Source organism: Vitis riparia, chromosome 10 (assembly GCF_004353265.1).
Source record: "Vitis riparia cultivar Riparia Gloire de Montpellier isolate 1030 chromosome 10, EGFV_Vit.rip_1.0, whole genome shotgun sequence".
In the NCBI taxonomy this organism is placed as follows: Eukaryota; Viridiplantae; Streptophyta; class Magnoliopsida; order Vitales; family Vitaceae; genus Vitis; species Vitis riparia.
Genome location: NC_048440.1, coordinates 10969568 through 10988561, shown reverse-complemented (window position 1 = coordinate 10988561; position 18994 = coordinate 10969568).

Genomic DNA, 18994 nt, shown 5'->3' with positions numbered 1-18994 from the left:
AACTTAAAACATGTTCTAAAGACATAATTAACATGCAATGCAAGTTAGGTAGCAATTGCAGTCAAGAGAGTGTTAAAAGCCCACAAGTAATAATCACTAATAATTTTCGAGAGATATCACTCATAAAAGGAGTCTAAGAACATTTTATAGCTAGAGTGAATATGAACTAACCATTCAACCACCTAATTAGCTATTAGCTATAAATGCATAGATTGACCTATTGATTGTTTCTAATTAATTTTTAAAACCCATGTGAGTATAAAAAAACATTTCGATGAAATCTAGGATTTTCTCCATGATAGGCTTAAAGGAAATCTTTTTTCATTATTTTTCATTAAGTTAGAAATACATATTTACAAAATTTAGCCAATAGTGTTTTCTAAAATATTCTATTTGCATGAATCCAATTTGATTTGGAGCTAATCTATTTTACTAGGAAATCTTAAATTAAAAATATATTTTTCCTTTGTAAATTCCTAAATTAAATCATTTGATCTTTTACTTTTCCCCTTATTTTAAATGATTTGTGTTTGGATATCCATCTTTTGTTTTGTAATTGTCAAAATTTTATTAAAAACCTAAAAAAATTTAAAACTAACGGGTAATACTAACAGAGGAGTATTAAAGTATTTTTCTCTAAAAGTGTTTTTAGGAAAACCGCCTATATAGTGTTTTTTTTTTTTTTTTATGATTTTTCAAATTTTAAAAAGTGTTTTCTAAACTTTGCCGAATGCCTAATTTTTTTTCAAAAATACTTTTTAGGTAAAAAAAAAAACGCTTTCTAAAATACTGCAAAACAAACTCTAAGAGTGCATTTGATTGTGTTTTTACTTGAAATGTTATTAGTGGAAGTGTTTCCTCTGAAAGTGTTTTTAGAAGAATCAATTATGAAGTGTTTCTCTAAAAAACACTATAAGTGATTTTTCAACACTGTAATAAGTGATTTTTCAGATTTTTAAAAGTGTTTTCTAAATTTTACCCAATACCTCATTTTTTTTCAAAAATACTTTAAAGGTTAAAAACGCTTTCTAAAATTACTATCAAACCAACTTAAAAAATGCTTTCAATTTTCTTTTAGAAGTCATTAATTAAATATTAAATTTAGTAAAACAAAAGAATTTATTATTCAAAAATTGTATTTTGAAATCAAGAAAGGATTACTCCTTATTTTAGTGGGAAAATATTTTATATCTAATTAAAATTTTATAATATAAATATTATTCTTTAAAAATGATAACACACCAATGTACATGAATGGAATTTCCATTTTTTCAGACCCTAAATTGCTTCAATTAAGCAAACATGATCACCTTTTATGGTAAATTATCATAATTATGATTATTTTTTATGGCAAAAAGTAACAATTATATAATACAAATCAGAAAATAATAATAATAATAATAATAAAAATAATAATAATAATAATAATATAATGATCCCGATAATAAATTGGGAAAATCATGTAAAGCTTTGTGTGGACTCGCGTTTTTCACGTGCGTTCCCACTCGATGGCACAACTCGCCTTTTTATTTATATTGGTGAAAATTTGATTTTTTTGAAAAAATACCTAGAGTCGCCACTTATTTTTGTTTTATTTTTTAAGGAGAAAGCAAAATAAGAAAGAAAACCCTAAGTGTGACTCCTTATTTGGAAAAAATAGTCTGTGGAAAACCAAAGTCGAGTCCAGGGGTCAGGTTACCTATTAAGAAGGTACAGTGGTAAGTCATAGCACCCCTTTACTACTTGAAGCACCCACTCTCCAGATTTTTCTCTCCAGCTTTTCTTTTTTTCCTCTTTCACTTCCACCTATTCCACTGCTCCTCCCATTCTCCTCTACAACTTGCTCAAAAGAAGTCCCCATCTCAACCACCACCATGGCGAGGTGGTGGTATCTTCTTGGAACCTATCCCATGCATGTAGCTCACCTGGAAACCATAGAAGTCGTCCCCCACTCTAAAACATGCTGCCAAAAAAGTGCTCCAAAAATAATAATAAAAACTAGACCAAAAAATGTGGGTCTATAATTATGCCTCTCTTCGGTAGAGATCACGAGTGTAATGAATGGATCACAGATATGGAAGAGATGAATGGAATGAAGTGAACTATACCAAAGAATAGAAAATATCTTGAATTTTGGTTTAAACACATAACACGATAAGCTCAAGATCAAAGGCACATACTAGAGAGATGAGACTCTAGACAAAGAAATGTGGACGATGAGATGAGTGTATACACAACGAACAACACTAGACCATGATACAATGAACGACTCAATGATAAGCAAGATAAGGAATGATCGATCTTCAGAAAGAATGAACCCGAAGAAAGAGATGTGACTCAAGATCGAACAAGACTCAACTAGGCAAACGCGACTTGAAGATGAACAAAAGTCAACTCAACTGACAAGATAATGACTAATCGATATAGGTGCGGTGCTAAAAACTGAACTGACATGGAAATGATTGATCAATATAGGTGCGGTCCTGAAAACTGAATTGACATGGAAATGACCGATCAATATATGTGTGGTCCTGAAAACTCAAACTGACATGGAAGATGACCGATTGATATAGGTGCGGTCCTAGAAACTGAAGTCTAACACAAGATGATAAGAAGATGGTCAATTGATATGGGTGCGGCCCCAGGAACTCAAACTGACATGATAATGACCAATCGATATAGGTGCGGTCTCGACTCGGACTGAACACAAATTGACAAGAAGATGGCCAATCGATACAGGTGCGGCCCCAAAAACTCAAACTGAACTGACATGACAATGATTGATCGATATAGGTGCGGTCCTAGAAACTGAAATCTAACACAAGATGATAGGAAGATGGCCGATTGATATGGGTGCAGCCTCAAAAACCCAAACTCAAACTGACAAGACGATGACCGATCGATATAGGTGTGGTCCTAAAAACTACATTGACAAGGTGAATGACCGATCAATATAGGTGTAGTCCCAACTCGAACTGAACACAAACTGATAAGAAGATGATCGATTGATATAGGTGCAATCCTAACTTAAATTGACATGACAATGAGATGGTCGATCGATATAGGTGCGATCCCAAACTCTAACTGATAAGACGATGACCGATTGATATAGATGCGATCGTAGAAACTGAAATCTAACACAAGATGATAGGAAGATGGTTGATCGATATGGGTGCAACCCCAAAAAAGCAAACTCAAATTGACAAGACGATGACCGATCGATATAGGCACGACCTTAAAAACTCAAACTGGACTGACATAATGGTGAGTTGATCAAGTGGCCCAAAGTCAAAGGATAACTAGGATAACGATGCAAGCAAACTCGACAGGAGGGGATATGCCCTAGTATGACAACTCATAAGGATCGACAACTAGGTCGAAAGATAATGAAACCTCTTAAAGGTTCGATGATCCCAGTGAAGGAGGGTATGCCCCAGTATGCAACTCACAAGGGTCTACAATTAGATCAAAAGGTGAAAAAAAGTCTGCTAAAAGGTCTGATGCTCTCGAAGAATGGGGTATGCCCTAGTATGTAACGATGAACAAATTGAGATACAAAATGCCTCAAAACTATTGTGCTCTGAAATATGCTCATACATCATGTAATGAAAATATCCAACCTCGAATAGGTAATGCCAAATAGGACCATATATCGTGATACCATGCTAACAAAACAAAACTAACTGATGAATAAAAACAATAATGACCAGTGCTCAAAATGCAAAGGGCAGGCAAATCAATACTCAGCTTGCCAACTGTCAAAATGAAAGCATCATCACTAATAAATCAACAATTTATCAGGCCTTGCCATCATGGAAGATGTTGAACATAAAGTTCAAAAGATGAATGAAAGCGCAATCAAAGAAATCGAGGATTGATTTACATCTTTTCCTAATCGAGAAAATGGTGTGAGATCATGTGTCATGGTGAGGTGTGTGGGATAAAAGAAAGTAATGATCAAGCTCTGGTAAGATAGAAAGCATGAAAGTATCAAAAGTGAAATGTCCGAGTATGAAATGAAAAGTAGACAGGTATCCGAGATCATCCAAGTATGCCGAGAAGATTAAACCCAAAGTGTCAATAGCTCCATAATCCATCAAAAGCAACAATCATAAGTAGAAAGTCAAGTCTCGATGTCAAAACATCTAACAAGGTGGTTATGCCCAAGTATGCAATGAGGACAATATGAAATAAACCAATAATCTCCATATCACTTGTCAGATGCTCCAACGTAAAGAATCAATTTTATCTCCCTCCAAAAGATGGATATGCCCCAGTATAAAGCAGTGTATCCGAGTCAACAACCGCTGAGAAGGATCATGCCTAGTGTACGTCAACAAATCAATCAATCTCTACTCTTGGTGCCAGAAATGGAAGCATCTCAACATAATGCATATGAATCAGAATCCCTAGGCTCTATGAATGTGAATGAAGTGGCTATACCCCAGTATAAACCATCATCTCAAAAATTAACCATCGGTGAGTGGAGCATGTCCCAATGTAGAATATTGAGTAGAGTGACTGTATCTCCAATAAAAGTACACTCTAAAATGGCTATGCCCTAGTGTAGGGTATCATCTTGAAAGAAACTGTCATCGATGAGTAGGATATGCCCTAGTATAGATCATATCACCTCTGAAATCCACCACTGATAAGAGGGGTATGCCCTAGTGTAATCCATCACCTCAACTCCCCATCCATCATGCTCCAAGAAATAATCTCCAACTAATCTCAAGTATCGCCCATGTGTGAGTTGTCAAGCACAACGTGAAGTCATGGCCTCAGGGTGGTCTTAAGACACGGGATGTAACGTAGGCTGAGGTAATAGGGTGAAAGAAATAAAAGGAAACTAGGCTCAAAGATCCCAATGATATAATCCTCATACCCCTCATACACGAGACGCAACGCGTAGAAAACATCATGAATCGCAGACCTAAGGATTCCCACATGGAAAATGATAATAAATGAATGACATATCAAATAAGCAGGAATAAAGTGTAGATGTTGAACCCAAGTCAAACATCAAGTAGGATGAGAAAATAAAGAAATCAAATGAGATAGAGTGAAATGGAGTAATAGAACAAAGATAGAGAAAAGCAAAAAGATAGGAAAGTAAGTGATGGTCAACCTGCAACAAAGCATGAAGATAAGTCACATAAAGATAGATGTAATGACGAATAGGGCAAGGATCCAGAAATCCTAAAGAAAGGTTGCTCGCCTCTCTCACAAAAATCGAATGGGCGACTCATACTCTTACCCAAAATATATACTAAGATAGAATCTCAAAAATAAATGGGAGGTCATTGTGACCTCTCATACGAACTCTCTCTAACACATGAACCCAATGAAACAAACTAGCACATCCATACATGTGCTCAATGGAGAATGATACAATGAAGAATACGTTTTTTATTTATTTATTTATTTATTTATTTATTTATTTTTTGTGCATACTTTGATCAATAATGAATGATTGTAAACCCTCCATTTCGTCCCTTTAGCACATATCTTTAAACTCGTTTTCAGTGCTCCACAGTAGTTCCTTGGTAGTTTATTGCTACTCATACTACTTACTTTTTTTAGTCACTTCGGAGACTTTGGTTAAGGGATTATCTAACCCCTTATTGTGACCCTTGGCAGCCTTAATTTAGAATTAGGCTTTTCATTCATTTTTAGGATAGCTTTTAGATACACTTGGCCCATTAGGCACCACCCTAGGCCCACTTAGATTCACCTTGACCCACTTAGATCCACCTAGACACCTTCTAACTTTCACACATTCACCTTAGGTTACTTAGGTCACTTGGACGCTTCTTTTGGCATAGTCCACTTAGGCGTGTTCTTGATTTTGGTTACTTCCTTTTCCGAAATAGGATGAGTATTGGTTTGATTATATATTGCATGAAATGAATTTTTCATTTTTTATTTTTGAGAGTTTGAGTTTGACATTTATATTATTATAATATGTTGCATTAATTTAATTTCTTGATTTTTCCTAATTGCATACTTCTAATATTTATTTTTACATACCTTTATCAATTTATTTGTTTACATATTTATTTATTCTTTAATTCCATGAATTGATATCTTGGATTTTGTGGCTATGTGATTTGACATTTTATTTTATTTTATTCTATTCCATTTTGATCTTGACTCCTAATGACATGATTTCTTGTTTCAATTTTATTTTTAATTTTGCATGAGACCGAGCAAGGAGAAGAGATATGGCTCAAGCAATAATAATAAAAATAAAATGGAAACAAACAAAACAAATAAAAAATTAGACCTACTACGTGGAAGGATATTATTATTTAAAGTGGATGAGACACGAACATCCGGGACCTACAAATTTGAATGGCTATAAAATGAAGATATGTCTCCTCGTAGTGGAGGATCAGAGGGAGAAATCAGATTGAGTTAATTTCTTCTCCGTGGCATTAAGACAAAAAGACAAGCAAGCTGGCTGAGCCTATTTAATACTCGAATCTGATCGATTCTCGTATGCTGCAAGGATCTGAGATGATCGGGCTTGGGAAGCTGTTGGGTCTAGAGGACATAGCCTATGATACCAACTCACACCTAATCTACACAAGCTGTGCTGATGGCTGGATTAAGAAAGTCACTTTGAACGACTGGGTCATCCATGACTGGGCCTTCATTGGTGGAAGACCTCTCGGCGTCGCTCTTGGTCACGCCGGTGAGGTTCTCGTTGCCGACGCCGACAAGGGTCTACTGGAGATAAGTGAAGATGGTGTGGTCAAACTATTGACCGATAAAGTTGAGAAGTGGATAGTATTTAAAAATCTGTTTTCACATCTGGAATATGGAATCAACCCAGATTCATACAAAAACATTCAGCACGCACTCTTGAGGAATCCTGGACATGCGACTTGCATTCTTAATCCAACCACACCACATAAGGACAGCGATCTGAAGGAATTCATGCACCATTCACTCATTCTGAATAAGCAGTCTACCACGCTACCCATAGGAAGGAAGTGGCCACTTTGTGCACAACACGCATATAGTGGGCTGTGAGGAGATTTTTTTTTGTTTTTTTAGAAAGAAAAGTCAACATGGTAAGGATTTGATCACTCACCAAATAAGACACGACTACATCTTTGAGGGAATCTCCCAGTGAGCCACCATGTATGCGCTTTCCATATCCATGTGCATTAAAAAAAGGAAATAGAATATCCCATAGAAGAAAGGTGTTGCCATATAAATAGGGGTAGAGAAGACATGCGCAGGATTTTTTAGAGAGGGGGCAATTTTTTGGACAGAGAGAACACATGAAGGAATTGATTTCTTTTGGCAAGGGGATTTTTTGAGAGATCCAAACAAAAAGCAGAATTTTTCAGAGGAGTATGTGCTGAAAGAATTTTTTTAAAGAAAGCACATAGAATTTTGGATGAGAGTAAGGGACTTTGGAAGGAGTTCAGGCTGCCACTTTAATCACCAAGAGAGGATTTTCTCTTTCACTTCACAGGTTAGCTGTCTATGTAGTACTTTTATTTAGCCTAGATTTTTTGAAATTTCAATTTTTGATTAATTCTTTGTGTTAAAGTTTACATTATTTTCTTTTTAAATCCCCAATTAGTTTAGTTCCAATCTACCTTTTAGTTTAAGTTTGTTAGTGATTTTAATCTATTAGTTTAATTGATCATGTCAAATAAAGTTTATATTTTTAATTTCAATTAGTTTAATTCTAGTTTATTTTTAATTTGAATGTGTTATCGATCTTAATTCTTTAGTTTAATTGATCTTGTGATATAAAGTTTATATTTTTAATTCTAATTAGTTTAATTCTAGTTTATTTTTAATTTGAATGTGTTAGTTATTTTAATTCTTTAGTTTAATTGATCTTGTGAGGTAAAGTTTATATTTTTAATTTCAATCAGTTTAATTCTAGTTTATTTTAAATTTGGATGTGTTATCGATCTTAATTCTTTAGTTTAATTGATCTTGTGAGGTAAAGTTTATATTTTTAATTCCAATTAGTTTAATTCTAGTTTATTTTTAATTTGAATGTGTTAGTGATTTTAATTATTTAGTTTAATTGATTTTGTGAGGCAAAGTTTATATTTTTAATTCCGATCAATTTAATTCTAGTTTATTTTTAGTTTAAATGTGTTTATGATGTTAATTTGTTACTTTAAATAGTTTTGTGAGTTAAAGTTTATTTTTTTTGGATTAATTTAGTTACAATTTATTCTCTTAGTTTAAACATGTTTATGATGTTAATTTGTTAGTTTAAATAGTTTTGTGAGATAAAGTTCTTTTTTTTCGGATTAATTTAGTTACAATTTATTCTCTTAGTTTAAATGTGTTTATGATGTTAATTTGTTAGTTTAAATAATTTCGTGAGATAAAATTTATATTTTTAATTCTGGATTAATTTAGTTTTAGTTTATTCTCTTAGTTTGAATGTGTTAATGATGTTAATTCTTTAGTTTAAATAATCACGTTAAATAAAGTTTGTGTTTTTTAATTCCAATTACTTTTATTTTAATATGTTTTTAGTTTAAGTGCATTAGTTGATCTTAATTCTTGGTTTAAATAATCATGCCAAATAAAGTTTGTGTGTTTTTTTTATTATTTCAATTAGTTTGATTTTAACTTGCTTTTAGCTTAAATGCATTTGTTGATTTTAATTCATCATTTTAAATAATCTCATAGGATAGAGTTTAATTTCAATTTAATTTAATTTTAATATTTTATCATTTGAATGTGTTTATGATTTTAATTCAATTATTTAATTAATCTCCTTAGATGAATTCCATATTTTTAATTACGATTTTAGTTTAAATATATTTGTGATTTCAATTTGATAGTTTAGTCAATCTTATTAGATGATGTTGATGTTTTTAATTTAAGCTAGTATTAATTATTTTCAATATTGAATGTGTTTGTGTGTTTTTTATTCTATTAATTTTGATTTTAATCCATTTATATCCAATTTTGTAGTTGATTATAATTCTAGTTAATTAATTTAGTCAATCACATGTTGTTATCTTTCATATTTTGAGTATGGCATATTTTGGCTTTGATCTATTAATATTTAGTTTGAGTTTTTAGGAATTTTGGATAGTCAATCTAGTTAATCGCATGTTATTGTTTCCATATTTTTGAGATTGCTAAATTTTGGTTTTTGATTTATCATATTTTGTTAGAATGTTAATTTACTTTAATTAATCTCATATTATTATCTCCATATGCTAAGTTTGTTGACTTTAATTCTTGATTGGTTTTTCTTATTTTAATTTATGTGTTTCCTGAAATCTAGATGTTAGTCTTGGATGATACTTTTGTTAGTTTGTTTGATTAGGAAGTCATTAGTTTGTTGCCTTATTAATTGTTAGTCAAATTCTGTTTTTTGAAGGCCACTGGAAACCCATGAAGGTTGGCCCTGTTCTCACCACTTTAATTGGCATGATTGTCTAAATCTCTATTTTGTGATTTTGTTTTCCTTTGGGTTGCCTATGTTTAATGCTTGAATATTGTCTTTTGAAAATCATCCTTTTCCTATTTTTAAAAGAAACCTTTCCTCAAAATGTTCCTCCTTAAAGTGCATTTAAAAAAAAAAAATTCATTTAGAGTTCTTAGAATAAAAAATTTTCATTTTTTTTTAAATAATATGCAACCATATCTTGATCGGTTTGCATCTTTCTTTGTTTTCAATGAAAATTTTTGGTTTTGAACAAAACACGAATCAAAGCTTATGGTCCCAAATAAATGGGATAATTCTAAGCTAAATTCATGTATATCAATTGGGGAATTGGTGAAACCCCTACATAAGAAAATCTTTTCAAAACTTATTTTTGCTACCACCTTTGCTATTTGTCATAATTATATATATATATATATATATATATATATATCTATTTTTTTCTAGGAATTGTATACAAGATGTATATGATGATTGATTACTTAGTATATTTTCACCATTCTTTTTGCTATGCTAATTAGATACTGAGCATGTTAGAATTTCTTATTTTATTATTTATTATCTAACCCCCCCCCACATGTCCTGAGGAAGCGTGTTATGAGTTATCTAAGCTATCTAGGTACGCTCCCTAACACCTATTTTCTGAATTTTGTAAATATGATTGTCAATGTGAACTATGCCTGTGTTTGATAGTGCTTGGTTGCTTTGATATATTTGTTGCATTGTTCGATCATTTATGATAAAATGCATGTTGGGTGATATATTATCTAAACTAACTACTGATATTTTGTGATAGAGTTTAAGAAGTGGTTAAGGTACGCACCCTAACTCTCCTTTATTGTGATTTGATCTTGTTTGACATGTTATTTTTTGTAATCACCGTAGTCTACCTAGGTATCCTCAATTAATCAATTAATTGCCATGTTTTCCTTAACTTAGTTAGTAGAGACCTTTTATAGGGCTTAGAGGGGTGCTACCTCCTAAAGGTACATTCCTAATAAGTAACTTGATCCCCGGACTTAGACTCGGGTTTTTCAAAGACACGTTTTTTCCAAAAATTATGGAGTCACTTTTTAGGGTTTTTTTTTCTTGTTTTATTTTTCCTTTAAAATAAAAAATAAAATAAGTGGCGACTCCAACTTTTCCAAAAATTACCTTTTCACAAATAAAAGCGAGTCTCGCCGATCGAGTAAGGATGTACGTGAAAAATGCGGGTCCATAATGACTTCCCATGAAAATACATACCCAAATGATCAGACTCTCCTCACATACTGATATAATATGAATCCTCGCTGATAAGACAACCTCTTAAAATAAGATCTCTAAACCACTGCCCATGGGAACGGAGGGAAAGAATGTGACAATCCTCCATGCAGTGACGCGTGAAAAACCACCACTCAAGGTGAAACAAGGATAATGTCGAGTAAGCCATGATGAGAGAAAAGATAGAGAATGGATATCACAAGTGGTGATATGTGATGCCGGAATAAGTGATGAGATGATGTCAAAGTGGAAAATATCACAATGAAGAGTAAATGATGAGGCTTGAATATGTATGTCAGGTTTAGAACTCATGACATATCTAATCAAAGCATGCAAGCACTATAGGTCCCCAACCCGGTGTAATAGGTAAATGAGGTGATGAAAGAAAATGTTATGGTGTTCATGTGAGGCTCAAAGGGCTAGCAACAAGTAACTCTATATGTAAGGGTGATAAAGTTAATAGGCTCATGAAATGATGGCCACCCATCCTTTGACCACTACCTCGAACATCATACTCTCAAAATCTCATATGGTCAATACTAAAAAATGGCATCTGTCCAACATAGTCATATCAACCTCTCTGAAATCATGTGAAAGCTCCCACTAATGCTCCATAATAATCATCAAAGCCCTCTAACAATCACCTCACTCTATCATCATAAGCCACTCACCATCATCTCATAAAATCACCATCTCTAGTCATTCCGACTCTCTGAAGTCATGTGCAATGGCTCAGATCTAGATGCTTCATGATAACCCCTCTGTCTTAGCAATATTATCAAGCAGTCAAACCACTCTCTCATCATGATCCATCTATCATCATGCAAAGCTCACCTTAGGTCTAACCATCTCAGACTCTACCTGTTAGATCAAGGAAATGATGGAAAAAATAGGTAATGGTACTATAGTATGCTAAGACAAACAAATATGGTAAGGTCTTATAATGGTACCAAGGGGTGATGTCATGTCAAGCTCAAAATGGGTAGGTCATCAAGTCTACAAAGTCAGGATATGGATATAGATATGGTACTACTCTGATCAGAAGGTGAAATGGGTCATAGTCCAAACCAAAATTCGAGATCTTTTTTATTCTTCGGTACAGTTCACTTCATTCCATTCATCTCTCATGTATCTATGATCCATTCATTATACTCGTGATCTCTACCGAAGAGGGGCATATTTGTAGACCCTCATTTTTTGGTCTAGTTTTTTTTATTATTTTTGGAGCATTTTGCTGGCAGCATGTTTTAGAGTAGGGGACTTCTTCTATGGTTTCCAGGTGAGCTACATGCATGGGACAGGTGCCAAGAAGACACTACCACCTCGCCATGGTGGTGGTTGAGATGGGGACTTCTTCTGAGCAAGCTGCTGAGGAAGATGAGGGGAGTAGTGGAACAGGTGGAAGTGACAGAGGAAAAAAAGAAAAATTGGAGAGAAAAATTTGGAGAGTGGGTGCTTCGGGCAGTAAAGAGGTGCTATGGCTCACCACTGTGCCTTCCCAATAGATAACCTGGCCCCCAAACCTGATCTTGGTTTTCTACAGACTGTCTTTTCCCAATAAGGAGTCACACTTAGGGTTTTTTTTTCCCTTAAAAAATAAAACAAAAATAAGTGGCGACTCTAGGTATTTTTTCAAAAAATCAAATTTTCACCAAATAAATAAAAAAGTGAGTTACGCCATCGATTGGGAACGCACGTTTAAAACGCGGGTCCACAAAATGGCAACTCCACTGGGGATCACTAAAGGATCAAGCTTGAACAAAAGTTGAGGCAAATGTGGCGTTTGATTGGTTGATCAATGAGTACCTACCTCTCTTTGTGCTTTTGTTTGTTTGACTGTTGATTACACATTGAGAGCTCTTGATATCATTATCTTTGATGCATGCTTGGTTATTGTATTCGTTTAAGGCATTGACATGTTGATTATATTGATTAATCATTTCGCCTATCCTCACATATTGACACTCTTTGTTATATGATTACTCTGCTCACCTTGACTTGTAGATTCTCAGTGTTGCTTATCTTTTTCATCTTTATATCTTGATCACCTTTGAGCATGCCAATTATTATTGTTAGATATTCATCATGATTATCATATTTCTTGCTTAGTTTATGTGTAGATTTGGATGATATACCTATGGTTTGCTTGACTGCCTGTTGCATGACCTCTCTTCTCTTGCATGATGCATATGTTGCTTGTCTGTGTGGGTCTCACACCTATCCACTTATTTCCAATTCCCTAGTCTCATTCGAACTAGTTTCCCTTAGTCTCGTATTTAAAATGAGACTTGTTGCTTTGTTTGCTCTCCGACCAAGCTAGTGATTAGGAGTAGGGTCTAACGATGACCTATATCTATGTTTGGGAGCACTTTGGAGGTGGTCAACACATTGATGCTGATTGGAGTTCGACCTTTGAAGACTTGTATAGCCTAGAGCTAGATTTCAGGATATTTGTGTGACCAATGTGTTTTCTTTTTAGTTTCATAGGATTTTCGGGCACCCACACCACTCACTATGCACTTTAGTTGACTATTGAGTGCTAAGAGTTACGAGAGCTTTCACTATAAGAAAATCCATGGGATGTCGAGGTAGTGCATGTGTGGAGGTGATGACCACCTTGCATGGAAGCGCCTTGTCTCTTCGGAGGTGTGTAAAGGGTTGCATATCATTGGAGGGTACGATCGCTTATGCTAGGGATCTTTTAAAGTCCATCGTTTTCCTTTGTAGAGCCATCTTAACTTTGTAGGGCAAGCCTTAAATCATTCGATTAAGATTTCCTTTCCTAGACGTGGGTGCATTTGAGGGCCTTCAAAGCCTCCTTAGTTACAATTTGGATCCAATACTCCCTCTTTTAGTCTCCAGTTGAGAGTGCTCAAAGATCAGTATGAGTTTCAGTATCAGTTGGATCACCTTTTGTCATGTCGCCTTAGATTATTCTTTTCACTCGATGAGTTTAGCATGTTTTTTTTCCCTAGGGCTTTCATCTCTCTCTCTCGGCTTGGCACATCCTCTCATTTGGTTTTCTTTTGCTTGATGCTTTGGGATATTTTCATTGATCATGATCATCTTTTTACATCATACACCTATCATGGGCCTAATACCCCATTCTTTGTTTGATCATTGATTCAATGTTCAACTCGATGCTCACATTTTCATTATGGAAAGGTGAAAGACACGTTTTCACATTTACACTTTTTCGAGAGATTCACCTTGATCACCTTGTCTTTTTTTCTCTTTATGGAGCTCGAGTTGAAGGTTGAGTTAAGGATATGCTGTTATAGATGGGGTATTGATCTCATGATAGTGTGCTTCTCACACTTCTTTCATCTTGGATTATTGATAGGAATTCTCTAGTCACATTTGTAGTCATCTCACAATGGACACCTTTATGACTCAAGAGTTCTCATCATACATCTAGATTTCTAATTGCCACCCCAAGACCATGTGCTTGCATGTTGTATGATTGTCTTTTAGCGTTCTATCTTGTGTCATTTATCCCTTTTGTTTGCATTGTAGGGAGTTAGTTTAGGAGTTGGTTAAGTTTGGATTCGTAGCCTTGGAAGAGGATTGGAGGTCGATTGATCAGTTTAGATTCTTATCAGAGTTCAGATAATTCACTTGAGATGTCAGACAAGTTAGCTACCACACTAGCTTCTATTCAGGAGTTCATGGCTGGGATGAGCAGGAGTTTAGATTAGATAGAGAGCTCATGCCAGAATCGTCATCCAATCGGCATAAGCACTGACGAGACAATTCCCTATGCATCTAAAACATCGCAGGTTCTTCCACTTGGGACTTCACATGGCGTTCCATTCCATCTATCAGATCATTGTGAGACTGTTCTACCACCTGCTGCCACAGTGTCGCATCCCATTGTTACTACTACTGATGATACAAGATTGGTCGAGAAGAAGGAGAGGGGAAAAACAGAGTACCAGGGTGAGGATCAGAGGAGCACCGTCAGGTAAGGATTTTTTGCGGATTTCTTATTCCTTATTTCTCATTTTCACGGTTCTTCATCATTTCATGCTTGCTTTATTTTGTTCCCTTTCTAGTTTCTTTGATTTTCCCTGTAAATGATTGATATATGAGTTGTTTTCTTGGAGCTTAGTATTTGTTTAATCATACAAGATGCTCCCTATTCGTTCCACCTGCTTAGATCCATTCAGTACAACGTGAAATGGAGTCTAGTTTTATAGGTTGTTTGTTTAGAGCATGCTCTGTTTCTTGGTTTTTTTTTATTGCCATCTGTTTGAGATTTTGTCGACTGTGGGCTATTCAAAGAGAGGCTTAAGAAATTAAAGAAGCTTAGATATGGAAGGGGGTACAGTTCTCACGCATTGCTTGAGCCGGAAAAAAAGGAAAGTAGTAATGGAACTTTGGGAAAAGCTTCCAGTTTTTGCCATAGTTTATATTCTTGCTATCATTCGTCCATTTTTGGTGTGTTTGGGGTGCTGAATATTATGGACGGGTTGGTTGTTTTGGTTGTGGTGGCTTTTGGGAGACATGTTTGGATATTTATGGTCCTTTGCATAGTAAGCTTCATCACAAATGTCGGCATTCTTGAGTCAAGCCTTGGAGAAGAGTTCTGGTACACCATATGTTGACATAGAAGGCTGAAATACCTGGATATAGGGAATAGAAAATTTAATAAATTGTTTGGCCTTAGAAAACTTAGGGAAAACATTTGGAGATGGGCCCCATTCCTACATGGCCATGCATGGCCACCTTGGACATGCAACCCAAAAAGCCATCCTCTTAATCCGTCCTCTCTTGGTGTCAATATATATATATATATTTAAAAAAAATCTGTTTTCAAATAATTTTTCAAATTTTTTATTTTCAAAATTTAATTTTAAAAAATCAATTTCCAAGTAATTTTTAAAACTCTAATTTTCGAATAACTTTCAAAACTTCGATTTTCAAATTTAATTTTCCAAACTTTGATTTCCAAATAATTTTCAAAATTCCGATTCTCAAATTTAATTTTCAAAATTCCAAATTTCAAAAATCCTTTTTTTTTCTTCCAAATTTAATTTTTTTTAAAGATTCCATTTCAAATAGATTTCCAAAACTCCAATTTTTAATTTAATTTTTCAAAACTCTAATTTTTAAGTTTAATTTTCCAAACTTTAATTATTTTCAAATTTAATTTTCAAAACTTCAATTTTCGAATAATTCTTCAAAATTTCACTTCTTTAAATTTAATTTTCAAAACTTCAATTTTCGAATAATTCTTCAAAATTTCACTTCTTTAAATTTAATTTTTAAAACTTCCATTTTCGAATAATTTTCCAAAGTTCCAATTCCCAAATTTCATTTTTTAATGATTCCATTCTCAAATAATTTCCAAAAACTCCAATTCTCAAATTTAATTTTCAAAACTTCAATTCTCAAATAATTTTCAAAATTCCAATTTCTTCCAAATTTAATTTCTCAAAATTCTAATTTCTTTCAAATTTAATTTCGAAAATTTAATTTTCAAAACTCCCGTTTTCTAATAATTTTTTCAAATTTCCAATTTTTTAAATTCAATTTTAGAGACTTCAATTTTCAAATAAATTTCAAAACTCTACTTTTCTTTCAAATAGTTTTAATTCCGCTCTAGTTTTCAATTTTTATTTTTTTTTAATTCTACAACTTTTCATCCTTTATTAGGGTTTTTGTAGACCCCTTCTTTTTGCAAACCAACTCCAATGTTTATTACTATTGTTTTTTTATCAATAGCACCAAAGGGTATTTCATGTCACCCGGGAGTGAGCTGCATTTTCATTTTTTTTTTTAGAAGTAGGGGATGGTTGCTAGAGGCAAGCTGCATGAGACGCATGGCTAAGGACACCACCACTTCGCCATGGTGGTAGTTGAGATGGAGACCTTCCTTTCAGAACAGCTGGAGGGGATGAACAAAGAACAGTGGAATAGGTGGGAGCTGACAAGGCAAGATTGAGGTGATATCTGAAGGAGGGGAGATATTTTTTCGGGGGGTTGTTGTTTGAGAGCTTCGGTAGCTTAGAGGGCAAGAAAATCAGGGGGAGGAAGATCTTTTTAGGTGAGCTGGTTATAGAGAGTTTCCAAGATGGTTGTTACAGGAAAAAAAAAAAAAAAGATGATGAGAGAAAAGACGTGAGAGAGTAGGAAGGCAAGAGAGGTTTTACTTAAGAAAAATATAGGGTTACAGGAAGAAAAATAAGAGCAGAGGAGAGGCATATGAAGGTTGTGTTATGGATTACTAGGTAAGGCTACCTTGAGCTTGGTATGTTTCCGTTTCTTAATGTTCTGTTTCATTTACTGCTGATCTATGAGCATTGTTTTGTTGTTTGCTGTGGGCACCAAGAGCCACGGGGTTGTTTTGGTTGAACATGATTATTTGCATATAATGCTCTATTTTGGTTGTCTTTGATATTTTTGTTTTTTTTTTTCTTGTAAATGGTTGGATTCTTCTTTGGGTTTGGGTTTGATGTTTTGATATTATATTGAGGCCTTCCAGTTTGTCCCACCAGTTTTGAGTCTGTTTATCACTCATGAAATGAGGCATTGCTTAATAACTTTTTGGGTCTCTCATTCATGTTCTGTTTTTAAGCAATTTCATCATCTTTTCCACCCATGAACAAGTCCACTACCCCATTTTCTTCACTTTCTCTCACTACCCGTGGCTCTACTCAACACTAATTCCTACTCGCATGGTTACCTTTATTTCACTACCTTTCTCATTTGTCTTCATCATGCATGAACCCCTACGTATATCTCTCCACAAGTCATCCCACTAATCCATCTCCATACCCACCGAATCCATACCCATTTTTTTCCATCCTCCATGCTCATCAAATTCAACCATGTCTCCTCACAAGTAAGATTAGAAAAAGTTTCCTCTATCAAATAGCCATCACCCGACACCTCTAACCCCCAGTAGCCACCCTCACTCTCACAATCACCTCAATCGAACCCTCATCCTATTCCTCCCGCGCCTAAGGCAAACACCAAATTTAGAGATGCGTTCACGTTTGATGTGCCGACATTAGAGAGGGTCAATGGCAGGCTCGCCATGGAAACTCCATGCGCATGGTAGTGAGAATGGCGGTTGGGTGGGGAGGTGGCAGTATGTGGTGTTTGTTTTTTATGTAAAAAAATGGGTTTGTGATGCTCTCAGGTAGTACATGGTGTGGGTATGATAGAGACTTGCATGGAAAATGGGTTTGTATGGCATTATTGTAATATGGGAAATAAGCTTGTGATACTCTTTGGTGTGCTGGCAACACATGGAATGGGTTAGTTGTCACTTTGAACACATGGAGAAATTTTGCAAATAAGAATCACCATAACCCATCTTTCTTTATTATTTCTTCACTTTTGATATTAGAATAATTTTCTAACATTCCAATTTTCAAAATTCAGTTTTCTGAAATTCCATTATCAATATAATTTTCTAACATTCCAATTTTCGAAATTTAATCTTCCGAAATTCTGTTCTCAAATTTACTTTTTAAAATAATTTCTCAAAATTCCAATTTTCCAAGATTTCATTTTTTTAATTTAACTTTCCGAAATTCCATCCTCAAAATAATTTTCCAGATTCCAATCTTCAAAATTTAAATTTGCGAAATACCATCTTCAAATAAAATTTCAAAAAAAAAAATTTCCGATTTCCAAATTTAATTTTCAATTTCTGAAATTCCAATTTCCCAATTTAATTTTCAATTTCCAAAATTCCAATTTTCACATTTGTTTATTTTATCATCATTATTTTCGTTATTATTATTATTTTGTTTATTTATTTATTTTTAAAACTTTCATCTTTAAATAATTCTTCAAAATTCCTATTTCCGAATTCAATTTTCAATTTCCAAAATTCCAATTTTCACATTTATTTATTTATTTATTTATTTATTTATTATTATCATCATTTTATTTATTTATTTTTAAAAATTACATCTTCAAATAATTTCTAAGATTCCAAATTTCATAATTTAATTTTCATAGTTCCAATTCTCAAATAATTTTCAAAATTCTAATTTCTTTCAAATTTAGTTTCCAAAGTTTCAATTCCTTAATGTAATTTTCAAAATTTCAATCCTCAAATAATTCCAATTTCTTCCAAATTTTAATTTCCAACATTCTAATTCTTAAATTTAATTCTCAAAATTCTAATTGTCAAATAATTTTCAAAATTCCAATTTCTTTAAATTTTCAAAATTCCAATTTCTTTAAAATTTAATTTCCAAAATTCCAATTCTTAAATTTAATTTTCAAAACCCCAATTTTCAAATAATTTTTAAGACTTCAATT